At 42.1% G+C, this 19,626-nt stretch overlaps 1 protein-coding gene across 1 annotated transcript in view; it reads left to right on the forward strand.

The window, feature by feature from the left end:
• Positions 1 to 336: 336 nt before the first annotated feature.
• The window catches only part of TSC1 (TSC complex subunit 1), a 54,618-nt gene continuing 35,328 nt past the window's right edge, over positions 337 to 19,626 (forward strand). Inside the window, exons 1-3 of the mRNA XM_065418942.1 lie at positions 337 to 422; positions 9,270 to 9,332; positions 10,646 to 10,875. The gene's annotated coding sequence lies outside the window, so the exon portion shown is untranslated. The remainder of the gene's footprint in view (positions 423 to 9,269; positions 9,333 to 10,645; positions 10,876 to 19,626) is intronic.

Below are 19,626 nucleotides of genomic sequence, written 5' to 3' on the forward strand. Positions count from 1 at the left end.
CTTGTTTACCTCCCAGCCTGCCTCGCCCCGCCCACTCCCTCCCTGAGTCTCCAAATCACGTGATCCTCAGCCGGCGCTTCTTGCGGCCCTCTCCAGAATCACGAGACCGCTCTGGAGCCGCATCGCTCCCTCTTGAGATAGCTCCGCGCCACTCCGGCGCGGGGCATCCCAAGCCTGGAACGCGGACCGCCGAGAGACAGAGGCCGCTCAGAGGAAACAGCGAGGGAGGGGCGTGGGCAGGCGGCGGCGTATCGCGCAGACGGGGCTGGTCCCGCGCACTACTTTCTTCAGCGGAGGGATTCGAGGAGTCGCTGGTTAGGTTAGATGTGGAGAGGGGAGGAGGGAGGCAGGGCCAAGATGGCGGCGCCCTGTGGGCTAGAGGAGCCCCGAGTGGTAAACAGCTGAGTTGGAGAGAAGGAGGGGTGAGTATCCCGGACCCCCACGTATGAGGGAGATGGGGAAGAGTGAGTGAGAGAGAGAAAGGAGGGGGAGGGGATAGAAAGAAAAGGGCGTCGGAGAAGCTAGGAGTGAGGAGGGGGAGTAAGAGGAGGAGGGAATAGATGGGGGAGGGGGAAGAAGGGGATGGGAGATTTAAGAATGAGGAGGGGGAGTGAGGAGAAGAGGGAATAGGTGGGGGAGAGGAGATGAGGGGGGAAGAAGGGGATGGGAGATTTAAGAATGAGGAGGGGGAGTGAGGAGAAGAGAGGGAATAGATGGGGGAGAGGAGATGAGGGGGAAGAAGGGGATGGGAGATTTAAGAATGAGGAGGGGGAGTGAGGAGAAGAGAGGGAATAGATGGGGGAGAGGAGATGAGGGGGAAGAAGGGGATGGGAGATTTAAGAATGAGGAGGGGGAGTGAGGAGAAGAGAGGGAATAGATGGGGGAGAGGGAAAAGGGGAGGAGGAGAAGGAGGAAAGAAGCTGTGAGAGAGGAAAGAGAGAGGATGAATAATGTGTAAACCTCCCCCCCCCAGTTGTTTGTGTCCCCCAGTTAAACCTGGTCTTTGTCAGCAGCTCCCCCATGTGACTCTGCCCAGACATAGCTCCTCTGGGCATCTCTTTTAAAATGGTTTCTCTCTTTATTTTATTTTAATAATCTGGTGCATTGACGGTGGAAGCAGACTCTGCACCTTCCTTTCAAATGCTGAGTGGCAATTTCCAGACCTGACCCCAAGGTGTGTCTCTCATTTGCAAGGGGGACTCATTCATTTGAGATTAATTTTAAAGCCGTTTTTAAAAGTCTCTCCCTCTGGTGATAAATGATTTTCTCGTTCTCTTTTGGAACGGCAGTTGTGTCAAGTCAATGGAAAAATTGCTTGGACACTATTAACTTTTTTTAAAAATCACACTTTTGCTTGAAAATATTTTTTGTGTTACAAATAACACCTGAAAGGACTATGTATAAGAGGGTAGAGACACAAATTATTTTTTTCTTTCTGTCTTGGTTTACTTTGTATGTAATTTGTACTGGGGAAGCAGAGTAATACAGTCAGTCTCTTTCTCTTCTTGTTTGTGAGAGTCTCATACAAGTCAACAAGGGAGAGAAACACAGGCCTGTAAGGAGCATGTGGGTCTGAAATCACACAAATTGGTAGGGAGACTTGGGAGCAGCTGTAGCATCTAAAACCACTTCTCACTCTTGAAATTGGATGCTGAGCGCCTCCTAGTAGATGCTAGAATTGAAGATTTTCAGGATGCCATAGGATCAGACTGACAATTGTTATAACTTATCTTCTGTACAAGTCACTGTAAGCTTGTCAAAATGGAAGTGGTATTATAGTGACAATGTTAGATCAAATAACTCTTTTCAATTAGTTTGTTACTAACAATATTTTAGACACTTGAAAACAAAGAACTAAAAATTAGCTCTTCCACAGTGTATGCAGTTTGTTTTACTTTTTTTTGTGATAAGTAAGAATACACACTTTTTGTTTGTTTGTTCTTAGTTGGTTTCATTTCCTGTTGTACACTAGTACAAGGCTCTGGTGTTGTATTGTAAACACTGCAGGGTAATGTTTAAATGCACACTAAAATCATTAATTAAAAAAATCTTTATAAGAGATATATTTAGTTTTGTAATTTTTTAAACAAAACCTGCTTTCTCAATGAAGTCGTGTGGATCTCCTTGGTTGTTCAAACTAAAATATGATGGTTACACCATCTGATTTAGATAAGGTAAAATCACTTAAATTAAAGCAAATCTTAATTCTGTCTTTTTTGACAAGGTGTCTTAACCTTGAGTATAAAAACTCAGGGTTATATTGACTAAAACTATTTTGTTCTTTGTTAAAGGGTTTTAATTTGAGGTTTGTTGTCCAACTACAGATATTTTGGGTTTAATAAACAATCTTTTGGTTTCTATAGTGACTTCTGGATTAAAACATACATATGTGATCTAGAACTGATGCTGATTAGTAGGATGCTGGGGTTTTTATTTTTTTTTTATTTTTTATCTAACCCCAGCAGTCTTACACTATCAAAGATCTTGTTTACCTCATGTTGCAAGTGGAGTATCTGATCACTGACACTGGTCTTTACAGGAACTGAATGCTCTGCCATACAAAACAATAAGAAAATATGCCTTCAACAATGACAAGTCAGCAAGTCAAATGAGTAAACAAAACATCCTCTAATGGTGTCCTTGGGGGACTGTGGGATTTGTATGGTATGTAGCAGCCAGGTGTATGGTTTTTTTTTAAAGGGGTATTATAATGGCTTAGGATAGAATTCACAATGTAGTGGCCACAAACTAGGTCATTTAGTTTAATATAGTCAGTGGGATTACCGGAACCAGAACAGCTGCATTAGAAAGGCAAATGTTTGCCTTCAGTATGCCTTGTGCATCTGCACTGTTTTCTTTCTTACTCTCTGGGTTGCATGTTAAGGTATCAAGTATTTTCCTTAATTTCTATGGGAGTTAAAATGCTTAGTCTAACCAGACCAGTTACCTTATCTGTCTTGCACTATATTCAAGAGCAGCATAATTGCAGCCCAGTTCAGTGAACATTTGCCAAGAGTACTATTGTTGATAGAAATTTGTTCTCAAGATTTAGGAGAGGCTTGATGCTCCTATATCGCTGTGGAGTGTAGAGCCCTTCACTTGCCTGTTAGTTTACCTAAGGGATCTGACTACTATTTTTATTGAACAGTAAATACCTTTAGTCAAATGGATCACTCTGTTCCTTTTTATTACTAATCTGTTTTGAGTCTTGTAAGCAGAGCTAAAATAAAAAATTCTCTTTCAGGTTAATAATGGCTTATTAGCAATAAGTCCATGGCTTCTATCAAAGGGCCAAAGAGTATCAGCCCTACCAAGCTTCATTCCCCCCCCCCTTTTCTTGACGTGCTTTTTTAACTTCTTTTTTTCTTCTGTTGGGTATTTGTAGGGAAGCAATTAGCATAGTATCTTGGCACAAAACACAATTTCAAGAGAAGCATAAAAACCACTGAATTGGACTCTGCTCTTACCATCCTAGGATTTGTCTGTTTAACCTTGATTTTTTTTCCCCCCTTCCTTTCGGTTAAGGGTAACCTTCTGCAAAAAGGTAGATGAAAATGGACAGGCTAGGCAACTATGATTTTTAACTCAGCAGTTAGTAACTAGGTTTAGAATTGGCAGCTTACATTGGACTTGGAAGTGAACAGGGCAGAGAAGATGTGTGATGTGTTACTAGTGGCTAATTCTATTGAAATGCAGGCTGCCACATATTAGAACATGCTGGAGTTATTGTTTGGACTGTTGTAATCCCAGCTACATAGCGGTGTTGGTTAAGACTAGACAAATGTGTACATCATAGTTGCTAGGTCTGAGAGGAAACAGTTGCTAAGTCTGGCAGTGGAAGGACATTTCTTGCTACTTTCTGCAGCCAGAGAGAAAAGATTAACTTTGCATAGCCTTAGGGTAATTACTGTTTTGACAATTGGAGAGCGGGTGTATTTAGTCGAGAGTGTGGTCAGTGCTTTGGTTAGCTGTTCAGTGTTTCCCTCTCCATACAAGCATTACTCTCTTCTGAGTTGAGAGTTACTGTTTTTCATTGTCACTTATTTAATCCATTACCTTTGTGGTGATGACGATGATCGTCTTACCTGAGAAGGAAGTGTACAACTGGGCACTGTTGGCATATTGATGGCAGTAGAGCCCATGGCGACACATAGGCTCTCTCAGAAGTCTTGTATCTCAAGTGAGAGGAGACATGATTGATCCTTTCAGGACTGTATGTGAGGACTCCTGAGGATGAGGAGCAACTGCTTATCAATTTCTGAGTTCTCATTGAAAGGAATGATAACACCACCATTCACTCCTATTATGTCCAGTAATGCTGGTTAACCAGCACCTTGTGGTGTCTCCCTAAAATACTAGTTCGGTGGAGTAGTATGAGCCTTAAGATTTGTATTATCATAGCCAAGTCTATTTCCTGATTGTGAAGAGTCCAGGATGTTAGTGGAGGTCATGTGCTGTTGAAGCGTATCTGTGTTTGGTAACTTAAAACATTTCCTCTCACTTATGGGGTGCATCTTGAAACAATTTGTTAGCCTTTTCTCCCTCCCTCCCCCGCCAAACTTAAAATCATTGCAAGTGGGGAGAAATACTGATGTCAGCAATGGAAAAAGTGCCTCACTTGCTATAGTAATACAGATTTAGACAAATGGTAATACCTTTATGGAAGGAATGTGTGTTCCTTTCTTCTGCTTGGGATAAAAGTTCACAACAGAAGAAAATATTCTCTTGACAAAAATGTGTGTGGAAGTCCTGTACCCTGTGAGAGATCCCATTATCTCTTTCACTGTGCAGATGCTTTATTTACCCTTTCCCTTCTGGCCTCAGTCTATTGTTCCTTGACTGGTTACAGTGCCTTGTAGGCACCTTGAAAAGAACACATCTTTTTATAGGTTCCATAATTGAGGTTTCCTGGCTTCTCCCTTCTTCTCTGTGGGCCAATTCTTTAGTCCTACTGCTTTGACTCATTTAATAAGATTCTCTTTTGTGAACGCTCCTGATTGTAAGATTAGGATAATTGGCTATAGCTATTTCTAATTTTTCAATGGGAGGGGATGAACTTGTGTGTGTATAAACACTTAAACAAGCTCACTTTTTCTTTTCTTTTTTTTTTTTAAATACCCAACCAAGAGATCTTGACTTTTTTTCTTGTAGAAGATATTAAAATTAGCCACAAAAAAGATATATATCATTAGAGGCTAAAATACCTAGTGATAAACTGGAGGAAAAGTTATTGATTCACCATTTTCATCCTGCCAACTCCAAGCATTGACAGTATCTTGCTGAATTTACTGTCTCTAACGGGACTGAGAGCATGCAAATTGGGAAATAAGGAATTTTGTTTAAAGTCTGTCTTGTGCACAATGTAAATGGGGATGAAAGAAGTGACTGTGCTTCACGTTAGGCAAGGGTCAGATGGTTTATTACTGACAATATTCCAAATCTTAGGTGGATATAATAATATCAAACAGCTATGATATTCTTCATCTGAAGATTTCTGTTTTTTACACAATAGGGTAAGTATCTGTATTCCCCACCTTACAGAAGAGAAACTCAAGTGTTGTATGTGGTTTTTTTGCAGAAGATTATACCGCAAGTCTTTGTTAGGAATGGGTATACATCTTCCACACCTGTGCTTGTTCCATTGGAACACATTGCCTCCTTATACAAGTTAAATACTTTTCCAAAATTGGCTTTAAAATGGATTTAGTTATTAGAGGACAACTTGTAGCTTAGTCTTCAAGAGTGGTGCTCTAATATGAATTCCTTCATCTTACAGTGAGCATCATAGACCAGGTTGATCAGAGAGCCACAATTGACAGCTTAAGACTAATATCGACAAATAATTCAATTTAAACCCTGTGTCGGCAAAAATATTTAATTTGCCTTAACCGTTTTTAGTTCATGGCATTGCGTTGCTCTTTTCATTTAACTTCAGCAATATATCAAATGGGGTTGCAAGATGCTGTACGGTATAAATTTGAAACTTACGTAGAATGTTTTTACAAATGTTTCAAAAACCAGCTTATTGGAGTGCAGATGGTTAGTACTTCTATAAAAATAGAGCAATAATAGTGTACAATCCACTGGCCACTGACTGACATGTCCTTTAGGAATATTCTGCATTTACTGGCACAAAGTCACTCCAGGTTTTAATTAGTTAGGGAACCTGAGTAAATTTTTTAGATAACTACATCTCTAATAGAACAGCCATGTTCTTTACTATCATCCTCATCTTTGTCAGCCTAAAGTTTGACATTCACTTATCTACAGAACAGGTACATCACCAGCAATGCTTCCCCAAACTCCTGTCACCGTGTTGTGGAACCTTATGCTTGTGAGACTTATCTGCTTTTTCTACATGGGCATTTTTCTTAATTTCCCACTGCTACACTAACACCAATATAGCTTCGCGTGCTCTAACGATAGCAAGCACACTAGTGAAGAGCTGATGTTGGTGTTTTTACCACTGTCATCTAGACCTATTCTAAGCATTTATAGAGGATGCTTTTCTTTTTTTCTTTTTTTTTTTTTAAATGAAAGCCTGTACTCTGTCTACAGTAGTGTTTCCACTACTGTAGGTGCACCTGCCTTGGTGGTATGACAGAGGGAGATCTGAAGAAAAAGGACAATGTAGACAGGTCCATAGTAGAGTAAAAGAGTAGGCTAGAACTTACGCCTCTTCTGTTTTTGGCCTCGGTCTCAAAATAGGTTTCACTTGTCACTGGTTTGATGTGGATATGTGCCCTAGTAACTTAGATCACCAATTCTGTTCATTTAGGCAACTAAACAGTTGTGAAATGATAATAACTTTACTTCACTATTGTTCTGGAATGGATTCACCAGCATCCTATGTTTGGCAGACTCCATATCCCAAAAAACAATTGAGGCATCTAGCTCTCTAACTCCATTATATAATCTTGCAGATAGTGTCCAGGGAAATCAAGGAACAGACTGCTTGCTTGTAGACAGTGTTGCTTGCAGGCAAGCAATTTTCTCCCATACAGTTCTGCCAATGTACCTCAATCCTGATGTGTAGCATGCCTATTAAAAATGTGGATGTCTCAGGTGAAGGTTTTAACAGTCAAACTTAGAGGTGTAGATATAGTCAGAGGGCAGTTTGAGACCAACCCACCAGTCAACTTGTGATCTACTCAGGGTTTGAATGCAGTTGCTAGAGTGAAAGGCCAGTGCATTAACTCTCTGAACGTAGGTTAGAGAGAGGGCTAGCTGTTTCTTTGTTTTGCTTTCTATAAAGGATTGTGTGTTTTATTCCTTTCTCTCCTTCATATCTCAGTTGCCTTCATAAAATGCAGTCCCTTTCCCAAAGGGCTCACATTTTAATTTTGGAAAGTGTCTGGCACACTCTGGATGCTCGTGTGGTCCAATCCATATAAAAATAATGAACCACCCATCTCCTTTGGAAAACACTTGAAAACAAACTGCTGATGAGAATTTGAAACAGGTGTTAATAGTCTCCTGTTAAGTATCTTCCATAGGAAGTCTTGCTATTGATCCCAGTTGGAATGGTCAGTCAGAGCCTAACAGTCAGACTGTGTGAAGGGATAGCCTTTACATTTGAAACATTTGACTATTGAAGGACTCTGACCATAACACTGCTTGTTTATAAATGGACTGTGAAATTTCACTTTGACTGTCCAGCCATGACGGCTGAAAACTGAATTAGTCTTATTGCTAAGGGGAAGAGCAAAATGTCTATGCTCTAGCCATCCTAGTAACATAGGTTATTGGGAACATTGTTGGATAGTTTGTTGCGAAAGATATACCTCTTGTAAATACAACTAAGTTGCCAACTTTGAACTTGCAACCATTTTCCACACTTAATTTGCTTCTGTTGGGAATGCTCGACAGCTATCACTTTGTGTAATCTTGTCTTTGTTCCTACACATGAATGTGTATTTTTCCTCACTGTCCATCCTGAGAATGACAGGCAAAAACTTAAGTAAACTAAAGGAGTAATGAGACTCACTGGAAGAAGAAATGCTATTTCTAAGTCAGTTAATTGGAAAACTGAAATACAACATATGTTAACCTACATCATTTCTACTGTATAAATTGCTCTATAAGTGCTAAGAAATAACCTCTCACCTCCCCATACAAAATCAATGCCGTGTGCATAATAACTTTTCAAAAGCACCTCTTTGGAAGGTGTTTAAATATAACTTCTCGGCTGCCACTCTACCCAGTTAAACCAAAAACCTTTTTCTTCAGGCGGATCAAGTGATATCTCTTCTCCCTCTCCCCACCCTTTGAGGGGCCTGTGCTTATTGCTTGTATAGGGATTGACTCGGTGGTCTAAATCTTTCTACATTTCTAACTTTTGCGATTCTATGCAAGGCCAGGCAGCTGTACTGTGACAGACCCTCAGTAGGGTATCTGGTGTGTCCATGGCTTCACCCGTGAACTGGATAAACCCAGCTCACATTTTAAAACACAACATACCAGTAAAGGTATTGAGCATGAGAATCATTGAAATGTCAGGCTTAATAATTATATGATCTTATAAATATCTGAGACTGCTCTACAGCCCTCAGCTAACTCATAGCAATGTGTCCAAGTAATAGAAATGGCCCAAAAGTTTAGGTGTGTGAATGGAATTATTTTCTGTAATGAATCATCTTGAGATGCACAAGTGTGTTTATAAAAAAAAAAAAAAAAAAAGTTCATCTTCCTTTTTTAAAGCAATCCTGTCAACATAAAACATGTATATTTAGATCAAGTGCTTGACTCTGTTACTAACACTATAGACAAAACTGAATTTTAATCTTTTATTTTCTACAGTTTTAATTTTAGTTTTGTATCTTGCTCAATTTGGACAGCAAAATGGAATGGTCATCTTCACTTCTGTCTACAGTCCTCTTCGCTGTCCAATTATTTGGGTTCATGATTCTCTAGGGGAATGTTTAAATCCAAAAATCTGTTAATTTTTTAGTTTATATTTTTTAATTTTAATAATCTTCATAGCAGGTTTTGTAAATTCATATCATTAAGCAAAAATATGAATGTGGAGGCCAACATTTTGTTGATTCTCTTGTGCCTTTAGCCTATAAAGAACCAGAAGAAGTAACCATGCAACTTTTTTGGTTGTTACTCAAACTGGGGGCTGATGATGTAATGCAGGAACTACAAAACTGCAGAGAAACATAACAGCAGGCTTTTTCCACTGCTTTATAACAGTGTTAATGGTAGCATATGCTAACCTCTCTGTTCTTTTTCTTTTTTTTTTTTTTTCCTCTTTCCCTTCAAATCAGTGATCATGAAAGGTGCCAGATTGACAGCACTGGAAACTGAAGTCCTACTTGTCCACAGAACAGGTACAGCATACCCAACAGCAGTTAAAAGCTTCCCCTGCACACTCTGTTGTTGTATTTCAATCCTGATTTTGAGGGATGACTTCGGGGGGGGAAGGGGGGGGAATAGTTCAGGACTTGTAAAATTTATCCAAAACCTACTAGCCAGAGGTAAATACAAAGGGTAGGGCGTTCACCAGTGAGTTATTGGAGTGGGAGAAAGCCTAGTGAGAAGCCAATGCCCTTCTACCACATCAGCTGCTGGTAAGTGTGCTGTCCCTGGACACTGCTGGAAGGAGGGAAACTCCATTATTTGCATCAGGTTGCGGCTAGTAAGCATCTTACCTGAAGCCCTTCCCTAGCTGCTAGAAGGGAGGAGTTTTCTGTCTTGTCTTCCTATTGCTGAGTTCCTGGCTGCTGTGAAAGCAGGGGTGTCACCACTGTTTCTCAACCTTTGGTTTTTCATTCCTTCTCCTTGAATAACTCCAGTGCCTGTCTCTGTTCATAGCTTTCCCAAGCAGCGTTAGGAGTGTGAAACTGATTTAATTCTGGATTGCTGCTCACAGCATTCTAAATATTGGCACTGAAACTGTCCAGAGTTTTGTTATCTTCATACTGTTTCTTGGTAAAGCTATGAACAACAGTAGACACCGGAGCCATCCCAGCAGGTTTGGGAAGATGGCACTACAGCTGGTCTTATTTGCAAACATAAGAGTTAGGAATTTAACTTTTTAAAAATGAAAGCCTGAAATCTGCAGAAATTGTTGGCTTAAGCCCGTCTCTTTTCGCCCTGAGGGATTCTCGGAATTCCTGTTGAAGCTCCGAGTGTCAATCCATTTCCCCCCACGCCCTTTCCAAACACCTTTCAAAGTCCACTGTTTTTTGCCTTACTTCTGGCAAAGGATGTAGAGAGCCTGTTAGCTTCTCCTTATGCAGTCAGAGAGGATGCTGTTGAGTGATGCCAAACTAGAAAGCGGGAGACTGGATCAGAAACTGAATTACACATTGCAGAACAGAACATGACTTGTTAAATAACATGCCTTTAGGCCAGGAAAATCTTTTTTTAAACTTTAAAAAGTTTGTGTGGTGGTGAAGTAATGTATTGGAATCATTCAGTTTCCATGAATCTAGGACTTTTCAAATATGAAAGTTTAAGCCTGTGTGACTGTCTTTCTGGAGCTTGGAGAGTTTGGTTTTGCTGGTTCCTGACCAATTTTTACAATGTCTATATAGCAGCACCTACCATAATGGGGGTTGTAGGCTTTACTGTATTATTATACTATATATGGTGGATTGTGTTCATGTCTTGAAATTGGCGTTAATATTTTTCTTTTCAGAAGAGCAGGCATAACACTGTATTGCTGTTCCCAATGCTGGGAGCAAAGAGTAAAGAAAGATGCAACAACAGCAGTTTGGACTTCATCCTGTTGCTGTAGACCCATGCACTCTCTCATTACCTTTGTATTTGGGAATGAGACAGGATTAAATGTTTAAAATACAGTCATTTTCCCGATGAATGTTGGAGGATTTGAATCAAAATGAAGATGACTTTGGTCTCCTTGTTCCAGTACGTATACACTTGTGATACTTGCAGTGTAAGCCCCAATTTTCAGACACTTTTTTACAAAAGCAAATGCACTTAATTTTCAGAATCTCTTTTAATGCAGTATGATGAGTGAAACTTTAAATGCACAAATCAGGAAATTCAAGGCTATGGTTCCCACAGTGACCAGAATTCTGCTATCCTGTACTTAGTATTACTGTATGCTGTTAAATTTGTGTTTTAATACATGCAACGTGGTCACATAGCAGCTGTTGTCAGGAAATTCAGTTGTGGTTAATACAGCTGCTGCTACTTGGCTTCATTGCACGTAGTAAGTCACAGCCCAACTTAATACAAATACAGGCAGGCCAGGGAGGTTCTGGTTACTGTGGGAACCATCATTTAGGATTTTCTGATTTGTGCATGGAGTTTCACTCACAGTATTTCATTAAAGCATTTTTTAAAAATTAAGTTTGCCTACCCTTGCTGCAAGGTAATGGTTGTATCTTTTTGTTTTTCATTGAACATATTTGAGTTAAGAATATCAGAATAAAAGGTGATTAGAGGATCTCACTGTCAGACAAGTTATTTACTTGAAAGAGATTGGAAAGTGAGTTTTCTTTATAAAATGTTAGAGACTAATAAAAAATGCACATAGAAGGCTTTTATTGGGAGCTGTTTACCAAACTTTTATCAGGTTGTATTTGTCACAGTTGATAACTCTGGATGCTACCCTGTTTCTTTACAATTTGAGACGTTTGCTATCCTGTCTATGTGCAGAAGATTTAAATAGTTGACACCTGTTATAACAGACACACACGGCAGGTAGACTCTAGAGCAGTGGTTCCCCAACTGGGGTTTGTGACCCCCTGGGGGTTCATGAAATGTTACTGGGGGTTCTGGGGGGAAAAATTCCATAATGGCGGACAGAGCTGTCGCTAGGGACCCTAGGCAGCACTGGGCCAGCAGCCCGGAGCCCCTGGACTTCCAAGAGCTAAGCAGATCAAAGCAAGCATATCTATCACACTGAGGAGATTTAAACTTCAAGACTCCTTATAAGAAATGGAACGGGAGGTGGATATTTTTTGCTGTTTTTAAAATTAAATAGGCAGCTAGTATTGTTTTTTAAAATTATGAAGAACAAGTTTAAGCTTTGTTGTAATGTGCATTGTTTGCCTGGACTGCTCAAGACCTGAATGCTTGTGTAGGAGGAACTCTTTGAGTTGGCTTCTTAAATACCTTCATGATGTTTCACATCTGATACTCCTTGATGAAACATAGGAGCCTTGTCTTATAACAGGCTTATTCAAAGTGATTCAAGCTACAAAAGTGAGATCTTGGAAGAGTGATGCCATTTTCATAATGTAATAAAAATACTGTAATGATAAATAATAATAGTGTGTAATAAGCATGTCATAAAAACAAATTTTATATTTCCCAGATCACTGTTTTTATAATTTATACTCAGATAAAAGAGAAAATCCCTGGAAATATTCATTTTTAGGAGGGGATTCGCGAGACTTGACATTTTAGTGAAAGGGGTTCATAGGTGGTTGAAGTTTGGGAAACAGTGCTCTAGAGTCAAATTAAGCCTCATCCTGTCTTTTTTTTTTTTTAAATGGACACACTCCAATGTGAATGAGAGTTTTCTGTGCCTATCTAGGTTAGGATCAATAAGACATTGCCCTTCTTAGTTATTTGCCGAGCTGCCTCTTCACTAAATTGCATTTGTCTCTACTTTTCTGTTGACTAGCTGGTATGCATTCTTAAAAATCGTTTGGTTATTCCTTTCGTGTGCTACTAGCACAACTCTTCTCGAATTAGAAATTGTACTAAATAAGTTTTTTTTTCTAAATAAGAAATTAAGCTTTCTAAGAATGTAATGTTACTAAGCAAACGTTTTCTTCATACTTTACATTCTTTAAGGAACCTTTCACTCCTGATCTGTGTACTGAGCTTCAGAGACCATGTCATTTAACGAGCCTAATACAGTTCAGTACCTCTGGGGAGAGCCATATCTGAGTGGTAGTATGGAAATACTTTTTTAGATCACTTTAGCTTAAACAGGAGAAGTCCTTTGCCTCCTCTGATATCGTTGTCCTTAATGCGCTATAGGGGGAGGGGATTAACTATCATTTACTTAGAGCTGCCCCTCTTATCTACACTAGCTAAAGCTCATGGAGCGTTTCAGCAAATTATCTTTGCATCTGCAAAGGCTGACCCTTTCTGATTTCTAAGTTAACCTTGTCTTTATTGGGCAACTAGCCCTTGTTCTAAAATAATAAAGCTAATCCATTTTAACACTTTAATAGCGACTCTTGGAAAAAAGTACAACTTAAATGGTCTTATTTCTCTCCTCCAGATTAACCAGGTGATTTCCATGTTTGCTTTATTTTATATTAATGATATGGTATGTGATATATTCCTTGTTTAGCACAGTTCTAACTCTTATCTACTGGGTTTTATTTTCTAGATTGTTCATGCTGTAAAATCAATACAGTAGTTGCCTTTCTAATTTGGGTGTAAAGGTCGATTATAGAATAACTTCTAAAGTGAGACTTGTTAACACTGGTTCTCACTTGGAATTAGAGAGTTGTGATGTTTGCATTCAAAATGTCAAGCTATCAGCACTGCAGTGTAAAGCTGACATCAAAACCAGACAATGATGGCAAGTGTCCAGTTTACTTGGCTACAGCCAAGGTAACTGGTTTCAACTATTCAGCCTAGATTTCAGTATTTGCAGAATAGAGATTATTGTGGTAAGCATAAAACCAGGCTCTCTGTGGTTACTTGATAAAGGCTTGTCTTTCTATCACAGAAAGATTTTAATTGGTAATAGTTGCTTATTCAGCAAGGACTGATCTGAGATTTGGTGATCTAGTAAATGTTTTAAATGGCTTTATACCATATTTTTCCTTGAAGGACCAGAAAGGAGGTTGCCCAGAAGCTTGAATAACTGAAATGAAAACATCAAGAGTTTAGTCCTTCAATGTAGAAAAAGAGGGGAAACTTGTAACTTTAAAGTTTACGTACTGCTGCTGATTTAGCATGTTGCTTGATTCACAAGTGAGATTAAAGGGACCTTCTACAGATTTTCTTTAAGAATACCTTACGCTAGAAGGCAGAGGGTGTGGGGGTTTTTTGTATTGTCCCCTCCCTCCCTCCCCCCAAAGTGTTATGAAGCACTGCAGTTGCAAGTAGGATGTAGAGCGTATGGCCTTGTATATTTAGCATGGCGTGCTTCTGTATGAAAGATTCAAAATGTAATACAGCATTTTTCTAACTCACAGGCTTGCCCTCTATATTAAACTGAAGTAGTTTATCTTTCCTGCTTTGACTGAATCGTCTCTATTTCAGTCCTTGTTTAGAAAAACATCTCAATACATGTGAAAAGGCTAACTGTGGGTGTGAATCTGAACCCTGTATCCCACCCAGTTTCTTAATCCTGGGTATTAAAGTCCTGATAAAGTTGACACTGACTGATTCTACAGCTAAACAGTCTAACAGATAAACTACAGCATCCCATTCTGCTTGACCCATAATAGGCTGTGGTCTTCTCGTTGCTGTTGATTTGGCTCTTGACTTCAAGATAACAGAGCAAGGTACTTTCAATTTGACTCATGTTAGAATTAAATGTTTCACCTTATGTTCTTAGGAACTGAGATTTAACTATTTCTCAAGTGACTGGTTTGTTTGCTTGTGTTCACTTTTTCCTTCCCCATTATGCTAAATGCTTAGCCTGCTATTGTCCAGCTAAATATGAACGCTGACTTTGAGGGTTCCAAACACAAGATGACTCTTTTGCTTTAGGAAAATCCTAACACAGTCTGCCATTCTTGGTGTATTCATGAGATTGTGATTTCTGCTAGTTGGGCAATAAACCAGGATCCCAGCACTATTTATTGTGGACTCGGAGCAGGGCGGTATATGGTTAAATCTGTGCTTTGACTCCTAATCCACTCAAGTTTATTTTTGCTCATTTCACTTCCTGTTTGTGATGTACTGTTAATTGTTTAAAGGGAACAAGTACAGTTAAGTGGACAGGCTGTAGACTACTAAAGAATGTGACTTGCCATATTTTTCAGAATTTTACCTATATAGGTGATAAAATTATCCTCCCTGTAATTCATTTATCTTGTTTCATGAAACCAAGCAAGTAGTCAGAAATGTCACTGTGCTGGTTTCTACTAGTCTAACATTTTTGTAAACCTTTTGGGTAAATAAAGTCACCCTGTCCCATTTAGTAAGAATTGACATGTTTTAATATGGATGTAGAATAACTGCCTAAGACAGTTTGCTGGCATTATCTGGGGAGGTTGATATTGGTTTAGATTTCCTTTGGGTAAAATAAAGAATAGAACATTAGTAAATTATGGAATTTTGGCTACTAGTTATGAACTCAGCAGTGGCTTATGCATCCATGTATTAAAAATAGGAATCTGAAAGGTTAATGTAGTAAAACATTACTGTCATAAAAACTGATCTGAATGCAGTTCAGTTTTGCCCTCTGTATATTAATACAAATGTGCCACTCCATATTTAGACATCTATATGTGAACAAGATTCCTCCTATCTCAGCAAAGTCATCAAAGTTCTTGTCAGCAGCTGACCTGGTAGACCATTTTTTGCTAATATGGTAAATATTTCTCCCTACCCCACAGAAACTGTACAAATTGCTAGTTTAGTCGCAGGAAACCTAATGCAATTAGGCTGCAGATCATCCCTTTCCAGGTTCTAATCCAACTCCATACTACTTTTATTGGGGTCCCCTTACAGTGAATTGACAGATACCACCATGTTTCTTGGGTCATACTCTAGCACAGTTACCTTCATCTATACTTTATTACCTTCCCCCCCCCTCTCATTTTCCTTTCTCTACCCCCTCCCACACTAACCTTTCCACTCAGAGTTGCTTTCATTCACTAAAGGGTTATGAGCAGCTGGAAGACTGAGGAAGGGCTGTAAGTAACTCTCTGGAATGAGGCTGGATTGCAGCTGACCTGAAAATATAGGAGGAGGAAAGAGATCTTGAGCATGTAGGCTACTTCCTGAGTGTAGCCTAGTATGTGTGAACTGTTCTGAAGCCTGGCTGCATTAGGGGCCACTATGGAAGAAGGAGCATTGGTCTTTCAGGGAGCTATTGCCACTTTGTTCACAACTGCTTTCTCTTGTCATCATAACTGGCTGACCAGATCTACGCTGAAGATTCATAGCACTCTGAGACGGGCATAATCCAGGTATCTCAGCCAACGTATTCTCAACAAAACAGCGTCTAATGTTCAAGGTTGCATATAATTTATTGGTTTTATTGAGTGTGAAGGGAAGGTTATAAACTTTCTCCCATGAATATGCATCCCTCATAGGTAAAATATCCCTAATAGCCTCTTCCATTTAACATTACAGCAGAGTGAGAGCTCTGCTACAGTTAAGATTAAGACCAACTTTTTCTGTTTAAAGCTCAATTCTAAGTGCTCTGAAATCTACATGGTTACATGGATTGACTTGAAAGTTGGCATGCCTCTTGAGGGCTTGGGTTATTTTAGTGATCCAGATTTGGGGGCATTTGACCAAAGGGTTCCAGAAATACAGCACCTAGGGAAAAAGAAGTTTTGGTTGAAGTTGATAGGTTCTGGCAACTTATCTTTGCTCACTGATAGAGCTCAAACCAGGGCTCAGCTCATTGCACCGTGATCTCAGAGGTTATCCTAATAGAGTGCATGGCACCCATCAGCCGTTTGGGGAACATCAAATTAAAATCTTTTTTCAAAAAGAGTTTGCTTCTCCAGTTATCAGGCACACAAGCAGCCATGCAAGTATCTCTCTATGTACATGCTCACTGTAATCGATCTGGAAAACTAACCTGTATCACAGGGGCTGGGTGGCTCTGAGGATGTTTTAAGTTCATTGAGTCTGAGCACCACCCAAGGCACTGAAAGGTCAAATCCAAGCCAGGGCAGAAATCTGAAGTAAGAAAAGTAGGTATGCTGCTCCAGTCTGCCTCTCTCTTGGGGGGGGGGGGGGGGGGGGTAATTTTGGAGAAATGTAATCTGACTACAGCAGAATATTCAGAAAGTGCTGAAACTGTTTTAAAAAAAGAAAACGATGCAAGCAAATGCTTACTGGGAGGGGAGCGTGATTGGGGTTGAAGAGTAGGTGAAGTGGGAGGGGGGAGAGAGGAGAGTGGGAAGGGGGACAAGGGAGTGAGTGCCCGGAGAGCTGGGAAAGAATAGGGGCAGGGGCACGTCAGCCCCATATTCCCCTGCTCTGTGTTACTCCTGAGGGCATTCTGTGCCTAAAAATTCTGCAACTTTTATTTGTCAAATAAATGTGGAGGCTCCAGCATGGCATTGGGGAGCACAGGCCACTGGCTGCACAGAAGTGCGAGATCATTGTGCAGCTCCCCCTTCCCCCCCAGGACCCGGACTCAGCAGCGAGGCCGCAACCAATCCTGACACAGCGCAAGGACAGGGCCTGCCCCAGAAACACCCCAGGGCCCTGCCTCTCTGTGCCAGGTGCGGGCAGGCAGGCTCAGCAAGGCAGGATCCAAGTGTGGAGGAGCTTAGAGAGGGGGGATCCAGATGTGGGTTGAGAGGGTTCAGTGTGCGGGGGAGCTAGATGCACAGGGGCTTGTTGGGGGGATTCTGGGTGCAGTGGTAATGGGACTCTGCAGGGGGGTCCAGGTGAAGGTGGTTGGGGCTCAGGGGGGAGAGGGGGTCTGGGTGTGGGGAGGATAGAGCTCGGCAGAGGGCTCTGAGTGTGTGGGGGGGCTCAGCGAGGGGTCCGGATGCTGGGAGAGTGGGGCTCAGTGGGGTGGGGATCCAGGTGCAGTGTGGGGTTGGTGGGGTGGGGATCTAGGTGTGGGTGGATCATTAGGGTAGTTCAGGGGGAGTGATGCTCATTGGGGAGGGGGAGTGTCTGAATGTGGGAGGGTTGGGTAGATGGGGGAGCAGCTCCTTGTACAGTGATCCTTCCCCCTGCAGCTGAGGAGAGATGGGGAGGGGGAAGGGAGTAGAGTTTGCAGAGCTTCCTACATGTGGGGGAGAAATCTGGGAGTGGGTCTGACACAGCCCCGGATGCTGTGCTGGGAAAGAGGAAGGTCCCGTCCTCCCCCACCCAGTTGGGACTAGCAACTGAGCCCGGCACCAGATAGGAGCCACCAGCGGAGTCTTTCCCAGTCCCGCCCCACAGCGATTTACCTCTCTGCCGGCTGCCCTGGACACCCGAAACGTATTGCTGGGGAGGATCGCATGACTGCTCATGTGGCTTCCCCATCAAAGTCATTTTTCTGTGGGGAAGCAAAGAAAACTGCGGGGACATAAATTCTGCACGTGCACAGTGGTGCAGAATTCCCCCAGGAGAGAGGGAGAGAGTGTGTGTGTGCGCGCGCGCGCGCGGTCCTCTGGTCTGCAGCCCATCTACAGATCGCATGGTGTTTGACCCTCCCATATGAGCCAGGTTTTGGAGGAGGCTTGCCTATATGGGGAATGTCTGAGCCCCTGCTTCCTGCCCCTTGTCTGTGCCATGCTTGGGGGGTGGGACTGCCCATCTATGGCAGTCTGTTCCCCGCTTCATGTGAGCCAGGTTCTGGAGGCCCCTGAGCCCCTATCCCTACCCCACCATGCGATCTGAGATCTGCGGGGGTCCCTGCTCTGCCCCTGCTCCTTGCCCCATATGTGAGCTGGGATCTGGGGGACCCATGCCCATATATGAGCTATGACTCCCCATCTCCCCCCATGTGAGCCGGATTCTGTGGGAGGACTTGCTTTTCTTTGGGGGGTCTGAGCCCCACTCCCTACACCTTATGTGAGCTAGAGGTCCATGCCCTCTGGGGTTGTCTGAGCCCCCTCTCTGCCCCCCTCCCCATGTGTATGCCAGGATCTGGGGACCCCTATCCATCTATGAGGGGGCTGACCCTATCCCTGCTCCCCTTCATATGAGCCAGGTTCTGGGTGGGGCTTGCCTTTGTGGGAGTGTCTGAGCTCCTCTCCATATCCCCCTTGTGAGCCAGTATCTGGGGAAGCCCTCTATCTCTGGCTGGGGAGCTTAGAACAGACATGCTCAGAGCATGCACCAAGAACACGCTGCTGGGGTGAGGAACTGAGAGTGGGTATGCTTGGCACACATCTGGAACTCGCCAGCAGTGGGGAAGGTAGAAAGGGAACGCTCACTGATGTGAATGGAGCAGCTCTCCGTCTCAGAGTTATTGTTTCAGGCTGTATTCATTTCCATTAGGTACTCTCAGCTGAGAACATCTCGTTGAGATGAATGGGCCAATTAATAGCTCTGTCTATGCTACTGCCTATGTTGGCAAAACTTACGTCGCTCAGGGGTATGACTATTCCACCCTCTGAGCGACATAAGTTACACCGACATAAGCTCTAGTGTGCACAGTGCGATGTTGGCAGGAGAGCTTCTCCCTGCTGACAGTTTGTCGTTCGCGGGCGTGTTTTTTTTTTTAATGCCAGTGGGAGAGCTCTCTCCCATCGGCGTAAAGCGTCTTCACCAGACACACTGCAGTGATGCACCTGTAGTACTGTATGTGTGGACATGGCCTAAGTTTGAAACCCACCCTGGGCAGAAATCTGAGTTTGACAGGTTGCCCCCTTTCAAGGTGCCACTTGATGTGCTGATACACCACTGAGCCCACCTGTTCTGCCAGCCGGGGCCCCCTTTAACCTGTCTTGCTGAGCCCGACTCTTAAGCCTCCTCTAGCACACACACACAGGCAGGGCCACACCCCGCTGCAGACACAGACTGAAGTCAGTGCTGTGTGAG

This window comes from Emys orbicularis, chromosome 18, assembly GCF_028017835.1.
Source record: "Emys orbicularis isolate rEmyOrb1 chromosome 18, rEmyOrb1.hap1, whole genome shotgun sequence".
Taxonomy (NCBI): Eukaryota; Metazoa; Chordata; order Testudines; family Emydidae; genus Emys; species Emys orbicularis.